The 23,078-nt window shown below is 43.0% G+C and overlaps 1 protein-coding gene across 1 annotated transcript in view; it reads right to left on the bottom strand.

Annotated features, from left to right (window-relative positions):
* The window catches only part of mgat5 (alpha-1,6-mannosylglycoprotein 6-beta-N-acetylglucosaminyltransferase), a 179,464-nt gene extending 156,752 nt beyond the window's left edge, over window positions 1-22,712 (bottom strand). Inside the window, exon 1 of the mRNA XM_084315112.1 lies at window positions 22,577-22,712. The gene's annotated coding sequence lies outside the window, so the exon portion shown is untranslated. The remainder of the gene's footprint in view (window positions 1-22,576) is intronic.
* Window positions 22,713-23,078: the final 366 nt, after the last annotated feature.

Here is a 23,078-nt window from a genome sequence, read left to right as displayed (position 1 = left end):
TACTTTGGTTTAACTAACGTTTACACACTGTCTTTTATTTCATGTTGTTTCATATGTTGTTACTGAAGCTAGCTTGCACGGAGCAAATGTATATAATGGTTGTAACTGTAGCCGGCGCGCTGTTCTAAATGTGCGCGTGCGGCTCTCTTTGTGTATGTGCAGCATGATAGCCAGAGGTGGAGTGCACGCTGATAATGGCCAATAACGCCGTCGTGTCTTGTGTGCGTGCTGTTGTGATTAACAGGCAATAAACATCATCAACTGGGTACCATTGTCTGAGTGTCTACGTCCACCTCACACCAGACACAACGCAGAATTCATCACGCTACAACTGGTGCCGAGACAACCGGATCAACGGGTCAGCAGAGGCCGATCACCGGTGTAGCTGGGGAGACGTGGAGGCTTCAGGTGCGGCCTAGACGCGTGGTGCTGCTGGCGCGACCTAGCCACGGGGACGCTGCATTCGCCGCCGAGTCCTGAGGTCTGTTCCTGAGGGGGCTGGAGAGCACTGAATCCTTTAAAAAAAGTCTCTAATCAAGTTTATTTATTTCAAGTGTGTTACCCAGAACACACTGAAGAGTAAAAAGGTGAAAGCACCATTTGAAGATTGAAAATGACTTTGAATGCAGGAAACACTCCTACAAGGGACTTGACTGAGGGGAGAGGGATTACTGTGGGGAGAGGGGTTCTCGACTACACACCGGTTATGCAGTCTACCCCGGGGAGTCAAAATGGTTCAGGCTCCTCTAGCCCTGAAAGGAGGAGGGTAGAGGGTCACGTAGAGGGAACTGCCCAACAGTTACTTTTCACGCCGGTTGTTCCCTCAACTAGTGAAATCAACAACACTAGTGTTGAGACATCCCCCAGTCAAATGGCCAATTTGATAAGATCCATTGGGTCCGAAATAGGGGAAGCTATTAGAGTGACGTTAATGCAGAACACGATTACGGGGATTTCACCTGTTTTAGCTTCTCAAAATCCCCGACAGACGTTCCAACCTGACCAATGTGGGAATACTGTGATTGATGCATCCAAAATGAATCTCGTGTTACGTTCAGATGCAAATGCCCCACCCTATTTTAGAGGTGATAGCACAGATAAGTACTCTGTTTTTGAGTGGGAGGAACTCATGAGGACGTATCTCAGAAAGAAAAATAACTGTACTGGAGCTGAACAAGTTGAAGAGGTTATGAACAAGCTAATGGGGAGGGCCCGGGACGTTACCAAAGTATGGCTGCGTAGCAACTCAACTGACAGTGAAGTGGGTGTTATCTTTAGCATTTTGAGACAACATTTTGGTGATATTATTCATTCAGAACTTCCATTAGCTGACTTTTATGCAGTCAAACCATATGCAAGCGAGAATCCTCTTGACTATTGGATTAGGCTTAACAAAGCAGCAGAAGCCACAGAGCAGTGTCTTCTTAGCATGGGGGAATCCCAGACTAGCCTGAGCAAGCATCTAGTTCTCATGTTCATCCGTCACTGCCCCGATAAGGAGCTGTCCTTAGTGTTCAAAAGTAAGCCATCTCGTGAGTGGACAGCAGGTGAGGTGCAGGGACATTTGGATGAATACTTGAGAGAACATAGAGCGAGTCGAGGTCGGTTGACACAACAAGTGGTCGCCATTGAGTCATCACAGGAGAGGGTGGTTGTTAATCACGAACAAAGCGCGCCCCCAGTGGCTGTCAGTAGCCCAGAGCTAGAGCAGCTGACGCCTGTAGCTGAGAATAACACAATGGAGAGGGTGCTGAGAGTGTTAGAAATGGCGTTAGGCAACAACACTCAGTCGGTACAAAATGGTCCTTACGTACCAAATGGTCCTTATGTACAAAATGGCCCCCGGAGACAGTTCCCCAGACCTTCTCAACAATGTCAGGTTTGTGGCAGTTCGGAGCACGATACTAGGACGCATTGTAGGACGGACAGGCTGTGTTTCAAGTGTCTGAGTCCAGGGCATATTGGTATCTATTGTGGGCAGACCACTCCTAGACAGCCCCCTGGTCAGAGACAGGCTGGTCCTTCTCAGGAAAACTAGCCGGCCCTCGTTCAAAGGAGGACAATGTGGGCCCCTATGGTTTTTCCTCCAATTGCAATGATGATATCCAGTCTGTATATACGTCTGTTTGTGAAGCAGCACCCAAGGACAAGACAGTAATTATGCAGAATGTGACCAGAACATCCCAAAGTGACAGTTTATTTTTCACCACTGTATTGACGGGAGACAAGGTTGAGTTACAGGGGATGTTAGATAGTGGATCCATGGCTACGTCTCTGCGCGCTGATGTGGTTCCTCGGCTGAGGGAGGCAGGGGTAGTGACGGGTGATCTAATCTCGACTACCAATGTTGTTCTTGTAGGGTGTGGTGGGAAACAAACTAGCCCGGTGGGAACGTGTGAGCTGAAACTTAAGCTTTACGGGTTTGAATACATAGTACCAGTATTGATAGTGGAGGGTCAGGTAGATGAGCTCATTATAGGCACCAATGTAATGAAGCCCTTAATTAGACAATTCAAATCCACGGGGGCCTACTGGCGCATATTGGGAAAAGCTGAGTCACCATGTCCGGACGAAAACAGTCAGTTTATCAGGTTCATGGCCAATCTTGAGAGATGGAGGGGGGAGGAAATTCCTGACAAAGTGGGAACAGTCAAGTTGAAACAGGCCGTAACTCTTGAGCCGATGAGTGAGCATGTAGTGTGGGGTCGTCTCCCACCCAAGACAAAACTGTCTATGGGAAGTACTGTTATTGTTGAGCCCAGCGCCGCTCGTTGTGTACACCGTAACATACTAGTTGGCAGGGTAGTTACACCTCTCTGGGGGGATGGGTGGCTTCCTGTCAAGATTATAAACCCGACTAACAAGGCTATCACCTTGAGAAGAAATGCAAAAGTGGCTGACGTATATCCATGCATTGCATTAGAAGATTTTGACAATGATACGGACACGTCAGTACACCAGAATGCCGGTAGAGTGAGTAGTGACAGCTCTCTCGGCAGTCTGACAGCTAGGAGTTGTGATAGCAACAATGTAGCTAGGGGGAACGATAGACTGGCTAGTCTAGGGCTCCAGAACCTGTCAGTTGATGACTGTCAGGTTTCACCAGTCTGGAAAGATAGACTGACTGATCTGATTGAGAACTATGAAGATGTGTTTTCTAGACACCGGTTGGATTGTGGGGAGGCTGGTGGCTTCTGTCACCGTATCCGACTGACAGACGATCGGCCCTTTCGGTTACCCTACCGGAGGCTCTCCCCCGCCCATTACCAAAAGTTGAGAGAGACTCTGAACGAGATGGAGGACAGGGAGATAATTAGGAAGTCGAGTAGCGAGTATGCATCTCCCCTTGTTCTCTGTTGGAAAAAGAATGGGGAATTGAGACTGTGCACAGATTTCAGGTGGTTAAACGCTCGTACTGTGAAAGATGCACATCCATTACCCCATCAAGCAGATGTACTTGCAGCGCTAGGGATGGGAATCGAAAACCGGTTCCCGTTTTTCCCGATGCCTGGAACCGTGTGGCTCCTGTGACTTTCGATTCCCTTAACGCTGCCAGGTTTTTCCTACAGTTGCGCGCGTTAGCATGTAGCCATGGCAGACTCTATTTGATTCCTTAAGGGCTCGAAATTGCCTGGCTTTTGGTCATATGCTCCCGAAATGCTCCCGCTGTTTGGCTACTTCTATGTGCAGTGAAAACTACTTGAATGCTTTAGAACATAGTCATTGATTTAGTTTAGGGTGTGCTAAAATTAGCCGCGGAGCTATCGCTAGCTAACGTGAGCTAACGCTATTTAATCAAGCTCACAAAGAGAGATAAACAGCTGACAGCGGATAGTACAGGTACAAATACAATAAAACAGCGGGTGGGGACTGTTGTGTAAACATTGTACTCTTTAGTTCACATATAATAAGAGCCGGATTGTTTATTTACTAAGTCTCTACTCTGAGTCCGTCAGACAGGAAGTACCATGGTGCAACATACAAATGTGTCCGTGTAGCAACACAAGCCAATACCTACAGGACAGGGGCCCGGGGAGGGAGCTCTGTGTGTCTGTGTGTGTGTGTGTGTGTGTGTGTGAGACAGAAGTCAGAGGAATAACGACTGTTATTCAATAGATTAAATTAGTTTAAGAATAAAAAAATAAATACATTTTAAGAGAATCTCAAATACATTATTTTATTTAAGTGTAGGCTATAGTTAATATTTTATTTTTTACAGTTTTTGTATTTTTCTGACATGGTAAATGGCTGCTTTTTTATATAGCGCTTTTATCCAAAGCGCTTTACAATTTGTTCCTTACATTTTACCCAATCACTCACACATTCACACAACGACGGCGCAGGCAACCATGCAAGGTGCCAACCTGCTCATCCGGAGCAGTTAGGGGTTAAGTGTCTTGCTCAAGGACACATCGACACGCTGCCCGGGAGGAGCGGGAATCGAACCGGGAACCTCCGGATTGCCAGACGACTGCTCTACCTCCCGAGCCACTGTCGCCCCTGACATGGGGGCTCAACAATAAATGACAATCAGAAATGTCAAGTTGCATGTTGTTATTCTAACCAGCTTAGTTCTGTTGCATTTCCAATTTATTTATTTAAATTATAAATTGATCAGGTATCGATAAGAGAATCGAATCGATAAGCAGAATCGATAATGGAATCGTATCGATAAAATCCTATCAATTCCCATCCCTATGCAGCGCTGGGAGGTAATGCCTTTTTCAGTTCCATGGATTTGACATCCGGGTATTACAATGTCCCACTGCATGAGGATGATAAGAAATACACTGCGTTTTCCTCTCCTCTCGGTTTACATGAATATAACCGTATGCCCCAGGGGCTGTGTAACAGTCCAGCTACGTTCATGAGAATGATGCTCACAATCTTTGGTGATCAGAACTCGCTGAGTCTTCTTTGTTACTTAGATGACCTTCTGGTCTTTGGCAAGTCGGAGGAAGAGAGCTTGCAGAGGCTGGAGATGGTATTCCAGCGTTTACGAGAACACAACCTGAAGTTGTCTCCATCTAAGTGTCAGTTTCTGAGAAAGTCACTGAAGTTTTTGGGACACATTGTTTCTCGGGAGGGGATAGCCACAGACCCCGATAAGGTGCAGGCGATAGTGGGTGTGACGGAGAGCGATATTATGGAGTCGGATGGGGTCACCCCGTCTGCCAATAAGATCCGGTCATTTTTAGGAATGATGGTGTATTATCAGCATTACATTGAGAACTGCTCTGTAGTTGCAAGACCACTGTTTCAGTTGACCACGGGTGTGAAAAAGCCACGGAGAGGCAAAGTAAAAAGCCAGAGAGCTGCCCCCCTTCGTAGGCTTAGTGCAGCAGACTGGACTGAGGAGTGTAGGGAGGCCTTTGAGGCGTTAAAGGCCGCATTAGTGGGACAAACTCTGTTGGCTCACCCTGACTTTTCTCAGCCATTTTTATTGTCTGTAGATGCATCCACTAGCGGACTGGGAGCTGTGCTTTCACAGGTGCAGGAGGGGTGTAGCACAGCCAGGCCCATAGCTTTTGCTAGTAAATCTTTGAATCATGCTCAGTCTAAATATCCCGCTCATAGGCTTGAGTTTCTCGCCATGAAATGGGCTATACACGACAAGTTTAGCCATTGGCTGCGAGGACATAAATTTACAGTGTGGACAGACAATAATCCCCTTAAGTACATCCTCACAAAGCCAAAACTCGATGCATGCGAGCAGAGATGGGTGGCTAAGCTGGCACCTTTTGATTTTGACATTCAGTACATTCCTGGGCCTAAAAACACAGTAGCTGATGCACTGAGCAGGGAGCCGTTTGCTAAACCTAGGGTGATGCACAGGCTGACAAGGACCTCGTATGATGTCTTGTTGAGGGAGGCTAGAGGTTTAGAGGTGGATGACGTGCAGAACATGTTCCGTCTTACCTGTGAGGAACCAGAGGTGAGGAGGAAGGGCCTAGGATTGTCCATTCAGAGTTCCCTTAAGGCCAGTGGTGAGGTGGGTAGTGACAGTGGGAGCATATCTCGTGAAGAGGTATCTGCTGTACTCCACACACATCGCTGTTGGGAGGATGGCGCAGCTATGAGAGCAGTCTCTCACGTGCAGCAGCTAGAAAGGTTGGTGTCCATGGGACAGAGCCCATTGCCTGTCCTCACTCATGAGGAATTGTACGACAAACAGTGCCAGGACCCCGTCACTGGTAGAGTCAAATTCTTTGTAGATAGAGGCCGCCGCCCATCTCGAAGAGAGAGAGTTCATGAGTCGAAAGAGACAAACCGCACACTGAGACAGTGGGGAAAACTCACAACAAAATTGGGAGTGTTGTACCGTGTTTCAAAACACGTTGTGAGTGGGAAGAAGGTCTTTCAATATGTTGTACCGAGCGCTCTGAGAGGACAGGTGCTAAAAGGGGTACATGACGAGGCTGGGCACCAGGGCCAGCAGCGCACATTGTGGCTCACTAGACAACGTTTCTATTGGGACTCCATGGAAAAGGATGTCAAAGAATATGTGAGTCATTGTAAGAGGTGTGTACTGAGCAAAGCACCTGAGCCGGAGGCTCGGGCTCCGCTGGTATCTATAGTCACCACTGCACCACTGGAGTTGGTGTGTATTGACTTTTGGTCGGCTGAGGATGCCAATAATAAGTCCATTGATGTGCTTGTTATAACTGACCATTTTACCAAACTAGCGTGTGCTTATCCGTGTCCCAATCAAACTGCAAAGACGGTGGCCAGAGTGCTCTGGAATAACTTTTTCTGTTTATGGTTTTGCAGCCTGCATTCATAGCGACAGAGGAGCTGTGAAGCGCTCTGAGTCAGAGCAACAGTCAGTCAGAGAAGAGCGCTATATAAATCCAATCCATTATTATAATTTTGAGAGCGCACTCATAGCAGAAATGCTTCAGATGGCAGGGGTTGAAAAATCCCATACCACGCCATACCATCCTATGGGAAATGGACAAGTAGAACGTCTAAACCGCACTTTAGGTAGTATGATCCGTGCTTTGCCACCTCGTTCCAAGGTGAAATGGCCTCAGATGTTGAACACTTTGATGTTTGCTTATAATTGCACAGTGCATGAGACCACGGGGGTCCCACCCTTCTTTTTGATGTTTGGTCGCACTCCAAGATTACCTGTCGATGTCATGTTTCAGAGTGTCCTTTTGGATGGAGATACGGTGGATGTGGATAAGTATGTCCAATCACTGGGGAAGGATCTGAGGGAAGCAATGGCACTTGCTCAAAAGCATGCTGAGAAGCAACAGACCAGGCAAGCTGAGGTGTATAACAGACAGTTAAAGGGACATGCGGTAGAGAAGGGGGATCGGGTCTTACTGGCAAATAAGGGGGAGCGAGGCAAGAAAAAGCTAGCTGACCGCTGGGAGAGTGCCGTCTATACTGTAGTGTGTAAAAACAGTGGGCTGAATGTATACAGTATCCGTCATCCTGTCACAGGGAGGATTAAGACTGTTCATAGGAACTTGATTATGCCCGTCAATTTCCTGCCTCTGCCGTCATGGGACGAGCCAGAGATTGAGGTGTCTATTCCTGGCACTGGTCCGAGTGAGGAAATGACAGATGATTCTGATCAGGATGAGCTGAGAACTGCCCGGTGGGTTGCTCATAGGGCTGGGCGATATGACGATATTATATAAATATCGGGTACAGTTCATTAACGATACACTTTTTCAACGTATCGTGGATATCGTGATGTTTTGCCCAAGAGGATTGTGTCGCGTCAATCTGTCCACACGTTACTCGTTCATATCTCAGCCCGTGCTGAGATATGCCCATTCCGCGGTCTGTTAATAAAGTTTTCAATCAGACAGATGTATGGAAAGGCTTTTATTATAACATTCGTTGTAGTAAAATCATTATGCCTCATTTAGTCATCCTGTTTAGCACTGGTCTCCTACTCGACGGCCGCGGGGAGCTAACGTTAGTAGCCTTGTTGACGTTGTTCAGCCACAGGACATTCAGGAAGTAAAAAGCTAGGAGCTTGCCGATTGGTGCTAAGAACAGCAGGGCGGGTGCAAGCGCTGTGACGTAATTGGCAGACTCGACTGTCAATCAAAATTATATGTTTCCGTCAGAATGAATGAGTGAAGACTTTGTTAAAGGGTTGCAGAATGGGTACAATACAGTACAGGAGGATGAAGACCAGAAAAAGACTTTCGACTTTTTTACATAAGGGTCCTCCATTTTCAATTCATCAAAACATTTAGAGACATACATATATACAGTAGTTTCATTAAAATGCTATTGATTGATTGATTGATTGATTGATTTAAAACTTTATTAACATATTGCAGAATGGGTACAGTACAGCTCAATACATACAATTGTTAAGGGGATGCAGACCAGAGAAAGACTTTAGTCTTGTTTACATCAGGGTCCCCCATTTTCAATTCATCATATTTCATATCTAAATCATATAATATCTCATTGCTAAATATATGCAATATATAATCTAATAATCTAAATCTAATATATAATATAAAAATGCTAAATGCATGGGTATTTTATTTTGTCTTTAATGTTAGCTTGCAAAATCAAATACTGTCTTGGTAAGCCTCATAATGAATTGTTTGGGGTAAAAAAGAAAAACATCGTGATGTGTATCGTGTATCGCCGAAAGGTCAGAAAATATCGTGATATCATATTTAGGCCATATCGCCCAGCCCTAGTTGCTCATCTTCCTGAGTCCAGTGTGGAGAGGGTAGTAGATACCACGACAGGGATGGGTGTATCAGAGCCAGCAGAGGAGCAGGTGGGGAGCATGAGTAGTGATCAACATCATAATATTGCACTTGAGTCACATAGTGGTGAGGAGCAGGAGTGTAAACTGAAGAAACCACGCCACTTTTGGGAGGAGGGACCAGATGCAGATGTTGAATCAGAGGAGTCATACTCTGTAATTGTTTATCAGGATAGTGATCAGTCGTCAGACACGACAACTGTGGAATCATTTACTGGAGACATGATTGCTTCGGAGGAGGCCCCTTGTAATGCATCCTTATTGGTACCAGTGAGTGAACCTGAATCGGCCATTGTCGATGTCACACCAAGTGTAGTTGAGCCACCTCAAGGGGTTTACACTAGGCGGGGGAGACTAATCGGGCCAGTTAACAGGCTCATTCAGACGATGGCAGTACAAGTCAGGGCTCTGCTGTCATCCTAGAAGATGATACAATTATTTTTTTTTGTTTTCTTTTGAGTAATTATTTTTATTACTGGATTTTTTTTTTTTTTTTTTTTTTTTCATTGATTTTGCTGTTTGATTTTCTTTGAGTCATACTGGTAGTTACGGTTGTCTATTGCACTAGACATGATTTGGTAATTTTGGTGTATTCCGTGGTATAAATATGTACATGGCATGTTTTTTTGCCTGTGGTTGGATAAGGGATTAGCTACCCTTTATTTTTCCTGATCCTTTATCGGATAGCTTTTGAGCTGGTCGACCTATTTTCTAGGTCTGGAATGAAGGGAATACATTGAGTTACAGGTGACACGTTGACTTGTTGTAATTTTTTATTTTATTTTCTGTTTCTTTGGTTTATACTTACGCTGTTGAGCTGATTGAAGGGAACACTGTCCATGATCTGGCATAAGTCAGTGGGGGAGTATGTAGCAGAGTGAAGTGGTTATGCTAGTATCATGGACAGAAACTGGTATCTTTTATCTTAAATATGTGGGTCAAAACAGAAACACTCTTATTTTGAAGGAACAAAAGTGGATCAACGTGGACCAACGTGCACCGAGTCCATTCTAGGTTTTGGAGGGGTGTCTGGTTTACTACTATATATTAATTCCCTCACATGGAGTTACCAATTCCACAAACGAAATACCGTTTGGGTCCTTTATAATGGGTTTAGAGAAGATAAGATATCTCTCCATTGAACAATTGGTGTATTGTAAATACTTTCAACTAATGCACAAAATGGTTTAGTCGGCTTGAGAACGAGAGGCATGCTGGCGCCAGCTTCCGTTCTCTTTGTGTATGTGCAGCATGAGAGCCAGAGGTATGAGCGTTCGTTTACTTAATATGGGATTTAAATGCTTTGTATAACTTGTTTTGCTATTGAAATACCTTGCTGTGCAATGACATTAATTCGCCTGTGTAAAACAGCAACAGTACGTTCGTGTACTAAACTCGGCATTCTGTTTGGCAATATCAGGTGGAGTGCACGCTGATAATGGCCAATAACGCCGTCGTGTCTTGTGTGCGTGCTGTTGTGATTAACAGGTATGAACCGCTGTTTTTGTATTTACTTTGGTTTAACTAACGTTTACACACTGTCTTTTATTTCATGTTGTTTCATATGTTGTTACTGAAGCTAGCTTGCACGGAGCAAATGTATATAATGGTTGTAACTGTAGCCGGCGCGCTGTTCTAAATGTGCGCGTGCGGCTCTCTTTGTGTATGTGCAGCATGAGAGCCAGAGGTGGAGTGCACGCTGATAATGGCCAATAACGCCGTCGTGTCTTGTGTGCGTGCTGTTATAATTAACGGGCAATAAACATCATCAACTGGGTACCATTGTCTGAGTGTCTACGTCCACCTCACACCAGACACAACGCAGAATTCATCACGCTACATACACTACATGTATAATTGATACTCAATATCTGCTATTTTGTTTTTGCACATAGTACACAATTTATATTGAATAATATATATTTGCCATTTTATTTGTTATTGCTATAATGCTGCTATTTTAAATAGTTGTTATTGTTTACACTGTTCTTGTTGTCTGTACTACTACTGTGTGATGTTGGTGCTAGGAGGCCAAGGGGGCAAGACAAATATTTATTCTTCTCTACTGTAAAAAGATCCGGGATGGGAAACCTTGCCTTGAAAAAAAATAATCCTGTTTCAAAACATTCCTTTTTTTTTATTTTTATGTTTTTCTCCCATCCCAATGTTAGTCGTTATGCCAATTCCCAATCCCCTTCCTGGTCGCTGCGCACCTACCCCCTACAGTCGGTCTGGGAGAGTGGAGGCTATCACATGCTTCCTCCGACACATGTGCAGCCAATCAACCACTTCTTTTCACCTGGCAGCGCAGACTCTCACTGAGAGGGTGTAACGTGTGGAAAGGTCACACTACCCCCCTTAGATCCTTTCCTCGCTGAGCAGGCGCCCCGACCGAATTGTAGGAGTCGCTGTTTACAACGACCAGGACCCACCCACCAGCTTTCCCACCCCTAACACTGCCAATTGTGTTAGTATGAACGACCAGCCAAGCTGGTAGCAACGCCGAGCGCTGGGCTCGAACCCAGCGTCTCCTGCGTTGGTGGCGAGTGCCTTGCCCACTACACCACCTAGCCGCCCATTTCAAAACATTCTTGAACAAAAGCAAAACAAAACTATATTAATAATCATAAATTACAGGATAAAACAGAAGCACACATTCAATTGTCACAACTCTTGAAAAGTAAGTTTGAAGGATCCTTGCTAAAAATGTGTGCAAATATCGGGCATTATCGATATCGGAAAAATCTAGCATGGATATAGGTTGAAGATGAGAGATGTCTCCTTCTCACTTCATAAATAAATGGTAAATGGTGCATTTATATAGCTAATTTATCCAAAGCGCCTTACAATTTTTGTTCCTCACATTCACCCATTCGCTCACACACCGACGGCGTAGGTGACCATGCAAGGTGTCAAACCTGCTCAACAGGAACAATTAGGGGTTAAGTGTCTTGCTCAAGGACACTTCAACACACTGCCCGGGAGGAGTGGGAATTGAACCGGGAACCTTCCGATCACCAGGCGACCGCTCTACCTCCTGAGCTACTGTCTCTCTCTCCCTCCAATCTTATTTTATTCTATTCCCAGCCCTTTACCCTGTCCTGAGGACCGATGTCACACACATAGACCAATCCTCGGCTGGCTGGAGATCAGGGGGGCTCAGACCCCCCCCTCTCTCTCCCCAGGACAAGTGAGTCACTGTGGGCAGCGAGACCCTCTGAGGAGCAGCAGCAGTGCCCTGGGCCCAATAATGTGTGCGTTTCTAAGCTGGCCGCAATATTTCAGTCTTTTTTTAATTTCATTTAAAAATGTGGTGGTGGTGGTGGCGCTGGTGCGTTGTCATAGTGGTGCTGCACCCATATACCCTTATTTAGGGAAAGCCCTGGCATGTCTTCTGGAATGTGGTTTCCATTGGCAATGTTAACATAATGCTATTTAAACCAAAACACTGGTTCAAATGCTTTATGATGGACTGAAATGAGAAATAAATGGCTTGTAATTTACAGTCAACTTGACCGACTCACTAATCCTCCCCTTTACAATATGTTTCAGCTTGAAAGTAACAATAAGCCTACTTGATGGCACAATATCTGCCTTCCTCTCCAGTCTTTTCTCCCCCCTCTCTCTCCAGCCTCTTCTCTCGCCCTCTCTCTCTCTCCCGGCTTACTGTTATGCTTACACGTCCCTCAGGCGGGAAAAACACAAGTTAGTGGTGCAATGATGAGCACTAAGAACATCTGCTCAGAAACACCACAGGCAGCAAACATCAAGATGACCTACATCTCCCTTGTTTTATTGAGTCGCCCAAAGTAAAACTCCACTCTTCTGAAACATGCTACTATCAACACGACCACTGTTTATGCTCTTTCACTGGGACCATGTTGTGCTGAAAATATATCATGTTACAAAATCCTAATAACAAACATCAACTAAATTCTCTCACAAAATGAGGAAATATTTGAGTGAATAGAGGATATTCATATTATTTCAAAACAAACAGAGATTTGGTTTGATATCACACTTTATATTACCATGAGGTTCAATGCGATGAATATAATTGTGTGTGTTTGTGTTGTGTGCCCTCATCCAGCCAGGCAGCCACCAGGCATCCGTGGGGAGAATACTGTGCCATATGACCAGGTGCATAGTAGCACCGGGGCCACACACACACACACACACACCGTTGTGTCAAAACCTGACTGACATTTGAGCAGAGACTGTGCTGTTAAATAGGCTTTGTGTTGAATGTCATGTGATTGAATTAAAAATGTATATGAATTAATATTCAGGTACCTTGCTTCCGCTGTAGCCGACGTGTTTAATGCAGTGCAGCACAGAGAACTGCAGATGTACAGGTTCATCCAGACGGATCAGATCATATGACTAAACTCACTACAGGAGTTATATCCACCATCATGAATATAAGGACGTCCGTCATCTTATAAATAGTGATGTTCTTTCTCCAGAAAAGAGCGCAGACAACCTGGCATTGATATTTACAATAGGTTAACAATCTCAACATGAAATAACCTATTATGTTTCATAATTTTATAAAATATAAAAAGGATAAAACACTAGAGCATTTATAATGCCATAAAAGCATTTAGACCCAGTATGTTTTGATTAGGTTTGATAGTTTTGGACTTTAAACTTTGACTGCATCGAGTTTCATTTGACCGGTTGCTCTAACGTTGCTACAGTGAACGTCTTTTGACCACTCGACTCCTCCAGACCAAGCATCAAAGCCCAGTTGCAAAGTTTTCACAATCCAGTCAGACAACACAATCCACAGGAGAAATCCTGTTTTGTTTTCGCACGATTTGAACAGTAGGCTAGACTCCGTTAACCCAGCCCACATGAGAAAATGAGAGATGGAGAGATAGAGAGAGGAAGTGAGAGACAGGAGAAGAAATATGGGTGATAGCATCGGCTATTGGTAATCTCACAGGAAGACGTTAGGACGATTTGAATATGGAGCACACAACAACCTAACAGACACGCAACCCTGTATGTATATACTGTTAGGATCTGTTTAACAGTACTGTATATTTGCATATCTTGTATGTCACAAATGTAACAGTACTGTATATCTGTGTCATGCATGTCTTAAATGTCATGATTAGATTAGTTAGATTTTTATATCTGTATGTTGTGTATGTCATAAATGTCATTATAAATTGAAAATGGGGGACCCTGATGTAAACAAGACGAAAGTCTTTCTTTGGTCTGCATCCCCTTAACAATTGTGTGTATTGAGCTGTACGGTACCCAAACTACCCATTCTGCAATCTGTTAATAAAAAATTTCAATCAATTCAATCTGTTAATAAAAAATGTCAATCAATTCAATCAATCAATCAATCAGACACACACACACCTACAAACACACACTACTTGTTGTTTCCTCTGGTTAGCTCTCTGCAAGAAGTAATTGTAAAATGTTGGGAACAGTGAAAACATACAGTATCACAAGACAAGGTTAGCCACACTGGTTACTAGGCTCCATGCAGCACAATGGAGACGCTACATCCCACATTATATCAATTCATTCTGGTTCAGGACAACGCTGGTCAAATTCAACCTGGTAAACCTGGTTGGAAACTGAAGTGAAAGTGAATGCTGCAGTGCAGGAAGAGGAACACTTTCTAGGTGTAGTTTTCTTGTTGATAGACTAAAGATTAAGATTAACCTGCAATACATTAACTAGAGCCCAACAGATACGATACAGTACCACACTTTACTTATTCCACCCTCAGGTCAGCCATCTGTAAAATATATAAAAGAAAGTGTGAAACATTAACTGAATTAGCCTATATTTGAGCAGGAACCTTTAGTTTGCATGTTCTAATATTCTAAATAGCTTAATGTTCACTAGGGATGGGTACCGAATTCGGTACTTTTAAAAAGGTACTTACCGAAACACGTCGGTACTACCGAGTATCGATTCACATGATACAGAAAAAGAAAAAAAAAAAAATTACATTTTAATTTTATTTTTTTAACCTTTTTTCTTTTCATGTCAACGTTCACACGGCACAATATACGCTTACCTAGGATTTGACTTGATTCAACAACAAAGCAGTCGGGGCAATGGCAAGCCGAAAACGGTCGAAAGTGTAGTTATTTGAAGTTTTGATTTTTTTTTTTCACGACTGAGGTAGGTAAATAAATTTTTTAGAGAAAGTACAGAAAAAAGGTACCGTTGGGTACCGGTATCGATTCACAGGTACCGGTACCGTATCGGTTCAAATGTGAAAGGTACCCATCCCTAATGTTCACTAATGATGAATTTATATTTAGGTAAAAGGGTATATTAAAAAAGATGTGCCTAATGATTGAAGTCACTGGCAAAACATCTTGTTTGACCACGGTTGACCGCAGGCACTCGCCCACTATGGATCAGCCCGCGCAAAACTAGTGTGTGTGTGTGTGTGTGAGAGAGACAGAGTGAGGGGGAGAGAGAGGGAGGGAGAGAGAGATGGAGAGGGAGAGACACAGTGGGGGAGAGAGAGAGAATCTGACAGACAGAGAAAGAGACACTTATTTATTTGTTTGAACTGTATTATCCCTTGCCTGTTACACTTTGTGCATGTGTGAGAGAGGGAGAGAGTGTGTGTGAGAGAGAGGGAGAGTGTGTGAGAGAGACGGAGTGTGTGAGAGTTCAAGTTTCTTTATTAGTTGTCATACAGAAATACAGGATACTTTTGTATGAAATGCTTCTTTCTGTTTTGCTCCTGAGAGTGTGCTAGGTAAAAATAGATAATTATAATAAGTATAAAAAGAAAGTCAAGTACTTAAACAAGTGTAAACAAGACAAACATTTTCATGTACAATATACAATGTTGTATATATTGTAGTTACAATACAATATAAATGGGATGAGGTAAATGGGATAAGGTAGCTTGTGGTGCAATATACAATGCAGAGTGTTTACAATACAATATAAATGGGATGAGGTAAATGGGATGAGGTAGCTTGTGGTGCCACCTTGTGGTGGTAAGGTAAGGTGCAAGGCTTGGAGAGAGATGGAGTGTTCATTCAGAAAGTGTTTGAATGAAGTACATTTGCTGAAATACAGTTGTTCTTAATTCTCTCACTTGCTATGTGAGAATGTTAGTTATTATATTCTCAATGCCCCTTGCATTGTATGAGAATTGTGTGGAAGAGTTTGCTAGTTCTAGTACCCCTTTCGTACATTGTGGCTGTGTCTGACAAACAACAATAAATTATGTTATTAGGAATAACTTTGCCTCCTGCGTGAACTGTGCATAGCTGAATAGAGTTAGACTGTATTTTAACTTCGGTCATATGGTGGTACTTGGAGAGCCAGCTACGCTCTCAAGTGGTACTTGGTGTAAAAATGTTGAGAACCACTGATGTAGCCTATCTGCATAGACAATTTTTTTTAATTAAAAGCGAAGGTTCGAACGTCCGTTTGAAAAACCCTGACGAAGTTTGAAGCCCAAAAACAGGCTTCGGGGACAGCTCGTTGTAGCTAGTTGTGAGAGGATGTGTGGGGAGACAAGTTGTATGCAAGCTATGTAAACTACAGCTGGCCTGGCCTACCTTCTTTTTTATGCTAACGCTATTTTGAGAATTCTAGCGTCAAGAATGTAAGTAGCCAGAAGGAGACAGAAGCGCTATATAGGTCCCAAATGGTTTAATTACTATTTCCTGTTTCATGCCAAGGAAAATATATTGTTCCATGTTTATCACACCTTGCTCTGAGGCACGTTGCTGTGTATCAATGTCCATTCTATACCGTAAACTTTCATTAATTTGATCTCACTTCGAGAGACAGCCCGTTCTCAATCTAGCACCAATTTGTAGGGGTTATGTTTTTTGGTTAAATGTTCCAATTTATGTTGATCTTAAAAGGTAATTTATTTTGTATAGGCCAACATAATGCTCGATAATAGATTTGAATTGTTTGAACCTATGTGATTTATTTGTAATATTTACACTGAATAGATAGAAAGTAGATGAGAGACAGAGAAGACAAGATACAAGAAAAGAGGGAGAGAAGAGAGACGAGAGGAGATAAAGTAGATGAGATGAGAGGGAGGGAGAGAAATCATACAAGAGTAGAGAGAGAAAGTAGGAGATGAGAGTACAGTATGTGTGTGAGAGAGAGAGAGAGAGAGAGAGAGAGAGAGACCTCTGTACTCACAGAAGGACTGAGCAAACATCCATCTCCACAGCCCACTTCCTCATGACACCCCAGGCCACCCTCAATCCCTCCTTCCTCATCTCTCAATCACATCCGCTGGCTCTCAAACCCTGCCCAATGATGCGCTCCCCGCCTCAACGATTTCTTGCCAGCGGAGCAAAGCTCCTTTTCCCCCAGATTTATAATCCCCAGGGGTTTCAGCAAAAGGGCGGTGAAAGAGCTCTTTCTAAAAAGGCAGGGGCAGCAAGCAGCACACCTATGGACAGCCATTAGCTCACAACCTAGTGCCACTGGCAGAACCATACACACACAGGGCAGAGGCTGTTTAAGCTTGGTCAGACTGAAGGCATAAGCACATTAGTAGCCTACATAATCATCATGACACAAGAAGCATCTCAAATAATCTAATCAGTATGGATTTCATAACCCGATTACAAAAAACTACTGATTAGGGCTGCTCGATTATGGCAAAAATAATGATCACGATTATTGAACATGATTACTCTCATATGACGACGACTGGATTTGTTTTACCTTTCTCCTCGACCAAAAGGCTGCCTTTCTGTCCTCTTCTACAAAGTTACCGCAGACATTTCATAATAACTGGAGAAACGTGCCGTGGCTCCCTCCTCCCTCTCAACACGATGCTGAAACTACTGTTTGGGTTTGAGGGGGGAGGAGCGGAGTGCACAGCTGTGAAGGAAGGGTGCGCTGCGTTTACAACACAAGACTAAATGAGAGCAACGTGGCATGCGCCACAATAATCGCTTGATCTCGTTCTTGTTCTCGTGATCGTAGGAAGCCAAAATCATAAATGAAATTGAAAGTCGATTAATCGTCCGGCCCCAACTGGCAGCATCATAGACAGGGAGGAGGATCATCATTATGCTTGGTCAGACTGAATGCATAATCACATTAGTAGCCTACATAATCATCATGACACAAGACGCATCTCACATAAACGAATCAGTATGGATTCCATAACCCGATTACATAAAACTACTCAATACTGTGGATTGAAAATGACTAGGCTGCACAAGTGAGCCAAGTGATTTTCTAATGTGCGAGAGCCGAGACTATCGCTACCCTGAGTGGCAAAATTAAATGAATACCATGACCTTCACTCAAAAGCAAATCTTGCTCAAATTCCCCCGTCATTGTTTACCAAAATAGCCTCTTCAAAACTTTCAAAATAAAATTAAAACCACCCGTTTTCCAAATGGGAAAGTGTGGTTTTTTTATTTTGTAAACCATTGAAATAACGAGGCGGAAGTTGACTAATTTAACGTAGGTTGCTGTTCCGCATGTCACCACTAGGCACTCCCCTATAATAAAGGAATGGAAAGCCAGTACCTTGTGGTTTGAAGATTGCGCTGCATAATGAATATGGTATGCAACTAGGCTGCAAACTATTGATCCGTGAATGAACAGATATACATTTTACGGAAGGAATTTCTGTCCGTTGGTTTATTTTTAAATTAGAACCTAATGTAATCTGCATTTGCAGAAACAACTGTTTTTTTGCGGATGGTAAAGTTTATTTTCTGTCCATAAAAGCGGATACAAATCTGGCACAACACTAACGAGACACAATATTAACGCTGTCCAACAACCGGATATTCCTCATTGAAGGGTCAAAGTGGGTTGGTATCAAACAGGAGGGAAGACTGTCAGGTTTTAAACTGTGGATACCAAACAGAAGGTAAAGACGACTTTGAACTGTTAAACAGTAATCCAGAACTATTTTATTGCACTGTAAAAAAACAGATTTTACATGTCTGCACTTTATGTGCTCATTAACATTTCATGTCCATCTATTCTACTACTTATTGCACTGCACTATTGCACTATTTTACTCTGTCTGTATTGAACATAGATGTAGCGTCCCTGGGAGAGTTTAACTGGTGTTTCATGAAGTTTATTTTTCAATTCACAACGTAAGAGCTGAAGTGAAAAGACAAAGAAAGGATACTCAGAGATATCCCACACATTCACAATGTTCAATAAAGTTAACATGACACTTGACACAAATGGCTTCCAATAACAGTGACATAGCCAATAAAATGATTACAAAATAAACAGCCCATATTACTACATATAGGACAATTTGACATCCCATACCTTGTCCTCTCTATAGATGATTTAATAGATTATAATATAAATAGAAAACATAGACATAGATGTACATACTAACTGTCTAACATACACAAATCATAACACTACAACAGCACGTTACACCCAAGAAGTCTCAGTGGCATAGGCTACATTCTGCCTTAGAGCATTTCATTTTCCTGGGCTTTTGAAAGAAAAGCTCCAGGGCTCTTTGGTCGGGCAATTCACTGGTAGGGGGCCCATTGATGCTGAGACGCATACAAGCGGCCAGATGGTCTCCCTGCAATAAGGTTTATTCAGTACTCATATTGAGGATACTGTAAGGTGTATTTACTCAATTCACCTTACATTATCCTAAATATGAGTACTATACACCTAACAATATGTATCCTCAGGGTTTCCCATTAACACTTTAATCGCCGATGACGTGTTTAGACGTCATTCCTAGCCATGCTCATTCTGCCGAAGACGCCGTAACTCGTCTTTGATATCAATAATTCAAAAATCTGTGATCGAAATCATATTTCTCCTCCGGAGACATGAGATGTACTGGTAAGCTCCACTCAACTGTCTAACGGTTCAAGAGCGCCATCCGGTGGCCGATCGGCAGATCGGCCAAGAGGGAGGGGCGCGCCAAACAGGAAGTGCTCATCCATAATCCGTCCGGGCACTCGCGATCGGTAGCCGGACCCCATCTCAACACACTGGATAATCAATCGCTCGCCCTAACTCAATAAACAACGTTATTTGGACGTATAGTATTATACAACCTGGAAATGGTTCATCAGGATCAACATCCCATAATCGAAAACTGTCTACTCCACGCTCATCCCCCAACGGCGCGAGGAACATACGGTAAGATCCAGCGTTATTTTCTAACGTATTCCATATAAACTGCTCTGATGACCATATGACCCACACTAGACGAATGGTATAACGTTGCCCACGGAATTATAAACGCCCCCTCGCCCATCCGGTCAATATCAGATGATACGTAGTAACTTCTAGAACCACGTCCAGTTGAAATTTTTCATCTGGCAACGATCGCTACCAAACTGTATTTGATCATCAATATAATGCATTTGGAGCTATAAATCAAGTTCTGGAGAAAGCTGCAGAAAACGATAAAAACATACTTATACTTTAGACCATATTTTAGTATGAATATGTGAATGAAAAAGTATATCGTTGCTACACCCTGAACAATGGATATGGGACATTGAATGGGCCATAATAATGGCAATTTAGCAATAGAATTTAAAAAGTTATAGCCCTGCAAAGAAGGGGAACTTCTCCATAGACAAATAGAGCTGGCTAGGGATGGTAAATTATGAATTTGAACCATGGCGATCAAAGTGTTAATTACCTAGACTGTGGCGGCCGACCCAAAAAAAAAAGTAAAAAAAAAAAAAAAACTTTATTTATATAAAGTTTGTCAATAGGGATGTATCAGTAGTATTGGCATTGGTAGTAGTCGTAATAGTAATCCACTATATTTTTTTATTTTCTAAAAAATAAACCAGTTCAACACGCTTTTGCTTCATTTCTTTGATGCCTCAAATATGCTCTAGTCCAGTGGTTCCCAAACCTCTCCTCGAAGCACCCCAGCCGTTCCATGTATTTGTTAAATTCCACCACCAGCACACCTGATTCAACTAATAAAGGGCTAGTTAAGTTGAATCAGGTGTGCTGGTGGTGGAATTTAACAAATAATACATTGAATGGCTGGGGTGCTTCGAGGAGAGGATTGGGAAGCACTAGTCTAGTAGATTTAGTGTTTTGAGCACAAAGTTCATCATAGATCTAGCCTCTTTATTTTGCTCTCAAAGTGCACCAGATTGATGCATTTAACTTTAAAATGTACAACAACAAGAGAGTTCCGGGGGGCATGCCGCCGGACCCCCTAGACCTAGAAGGTCGGAGGTTCACCCCCCATAGTCTCTGAGAATCCTGTGGGAAACACTGATCCTCAATATGATACTAAACAATAAATGGTGCATTTATATAGCGCTTTTAACCAAAGTGCTTTACAATTTGTTCCTCACGTCTGACCCATTCACTCACACATTCACACACCGACGGCGGAGGCAACCATGCAAGATGCCAACCTGCTCATCGGGAGCAATTAGGGGGTTAAGTGTCTTGCTCAAGGACACTTCGACACGCTACCCGGGAGGAGTGGGAATCAAACCGGGAACCTCCAGATTACCAGACGACTGCACTACCTCCCGAGCCACTGTCACCCCTATACTAATTAGTATCATATTGAGGAAACATACTGGTGTATTTAGTATCATATTGAGGATACTGTAAGGTGCATTTAGTATCATATTGAGGAAACTGTAAGGTGAATTTAGTATCATAGTGATGATACAGTAAGGTGTATTTACTATTTAGTATCATATTGAGGATACAGTAAGGTGTAACTATCATATTGAGGATACAGTAAGGTGTATTTAGTATCATTGAGGATACAGTAAGGTGTAAGTTTAGTATCATTGAGGATACTGTAATGTGTATTTGGTATCATATTAAGGATACTGTAAGGTGTATTTAGTATCATTAAGATGACTGTGTAAGGTGTATTTAGTATCATATTGACGATACAGTAGTGTTTTAGTATCATATTGAGGATACTGTAAGGTGTATTTATTTAGTATCATATTGAGGAGGATACGGTAAGGTAAGTATAATACTGCTTTGCTCTAACCATGCTTCGCTCCAACGTTATTCACAGAATATATCAGAAAAGTGGGTCAGTTAACAACATGACAGTAGATGGCTAATCATTCAGCTTGATCTGAGTCAGTTAATATGACAGTAGATGGCTAATCATTCAGCTTGATCTGAGTCAGTTAATGACAGTAGATGGCTCATCATTCAGCTTGATCCGAGTCAGTAGTTAACATGACAGTAGGTGGCTCATCATTCAGCTTGATCTGAGTCAGTAGTTAACATGACAGTAGATGGCTCATCATTCAGCTTGATCTGAGAGTCAGTTAACATGACAGTAGATGGCTCATCATTCAGCTTGATCTGAGTCAGTAGTTAACATGACAGTAGATGGCTCATCATTCAGCTTGATCTGAGAGTCAGTTAACATGACAGTAGATGGCTCATCATTCAGCCTGGCCCTGCATCACTGGTAACGTTAGCTAACTGAGATGCTAGTAGTAGCTCCTCAACAACAACGAGACCCTCTTCTCGCTGCTGCGCGGTGTGTAAGGCTAGTCTGCACAACAAACCCCAGTCATCCGGGTTAGCTATTTAACTTCGCTGTTATTTAGCTCGCCAATTATCGGTATCGCTGGTGGCTACTCATGATCCTTCAGTATGAGGAGTCATAGCTACTACTGTCGAACATTCACAACACTAGTAACCAATAGGGTATATCTGCAGAGCCGCAGTGACAAGTCGCCCACTGCACTGACAACAACCGCGTCTGCTCTGCTTCTTTTAGCCATAGTGCGGTGGAGGAGATGAGAGGTTAACAAGCATTTGCGAACCATAACGCATATACATATATATATTACAGCTTACCTTTATATTGTATTCGATATCCCCAGAGCAGGGTGATGTGAAGTTATACGCAGCTAATCCAGGCGGAGATTGGAAAGGCAGACGAGACTGAACTGAAAGGTTTCTGTGGCTTCAACGCCAATAGAGCTGCCTGGGGACCGTCTCCAAAGTCAACACTTCACAAGAAAACGTAAAATGAGATAATTGTATTGGTTTCTCTGGTTCGCTCTGCCCGCCGCCTGGGGACCGTCTCTCAATGTCAACACTTCACATGGAGATAATGAGATAATGAATGAATGATGAATGAATGAAAACTTTATTTAACAGATTGCAGAATGGGTACAACACAGTACGGCTCAATACACACAATTGTTAAGGGGATGCAGACCAGAGAAAGACGTTTGTCTTGTTTACATCAGGGTCCCCCATTTTCAATTCATAGTGAGATAATTGAGATAATTTGAGATAATTGTATTTGTGGGTGCAGCCCGTCTAAAATTTATTATAGTCTTCCCTAGCAATA

This window comes from Notolepis coatsorum, assembly GCF_963971535.1.
Source record: "Notolepis coatsorum genome assembly, chromosome: 1".
Taxonomy (NCBI): Eukaryota; Metazoa; Chordata; class Actinopteri; order Aulopiformes; family Paralepididae; genus Notolepis; species Notolepis coatsorum.
This window is presented reverse-complemented; position numbering and strand designations above follow the sequence as displayed.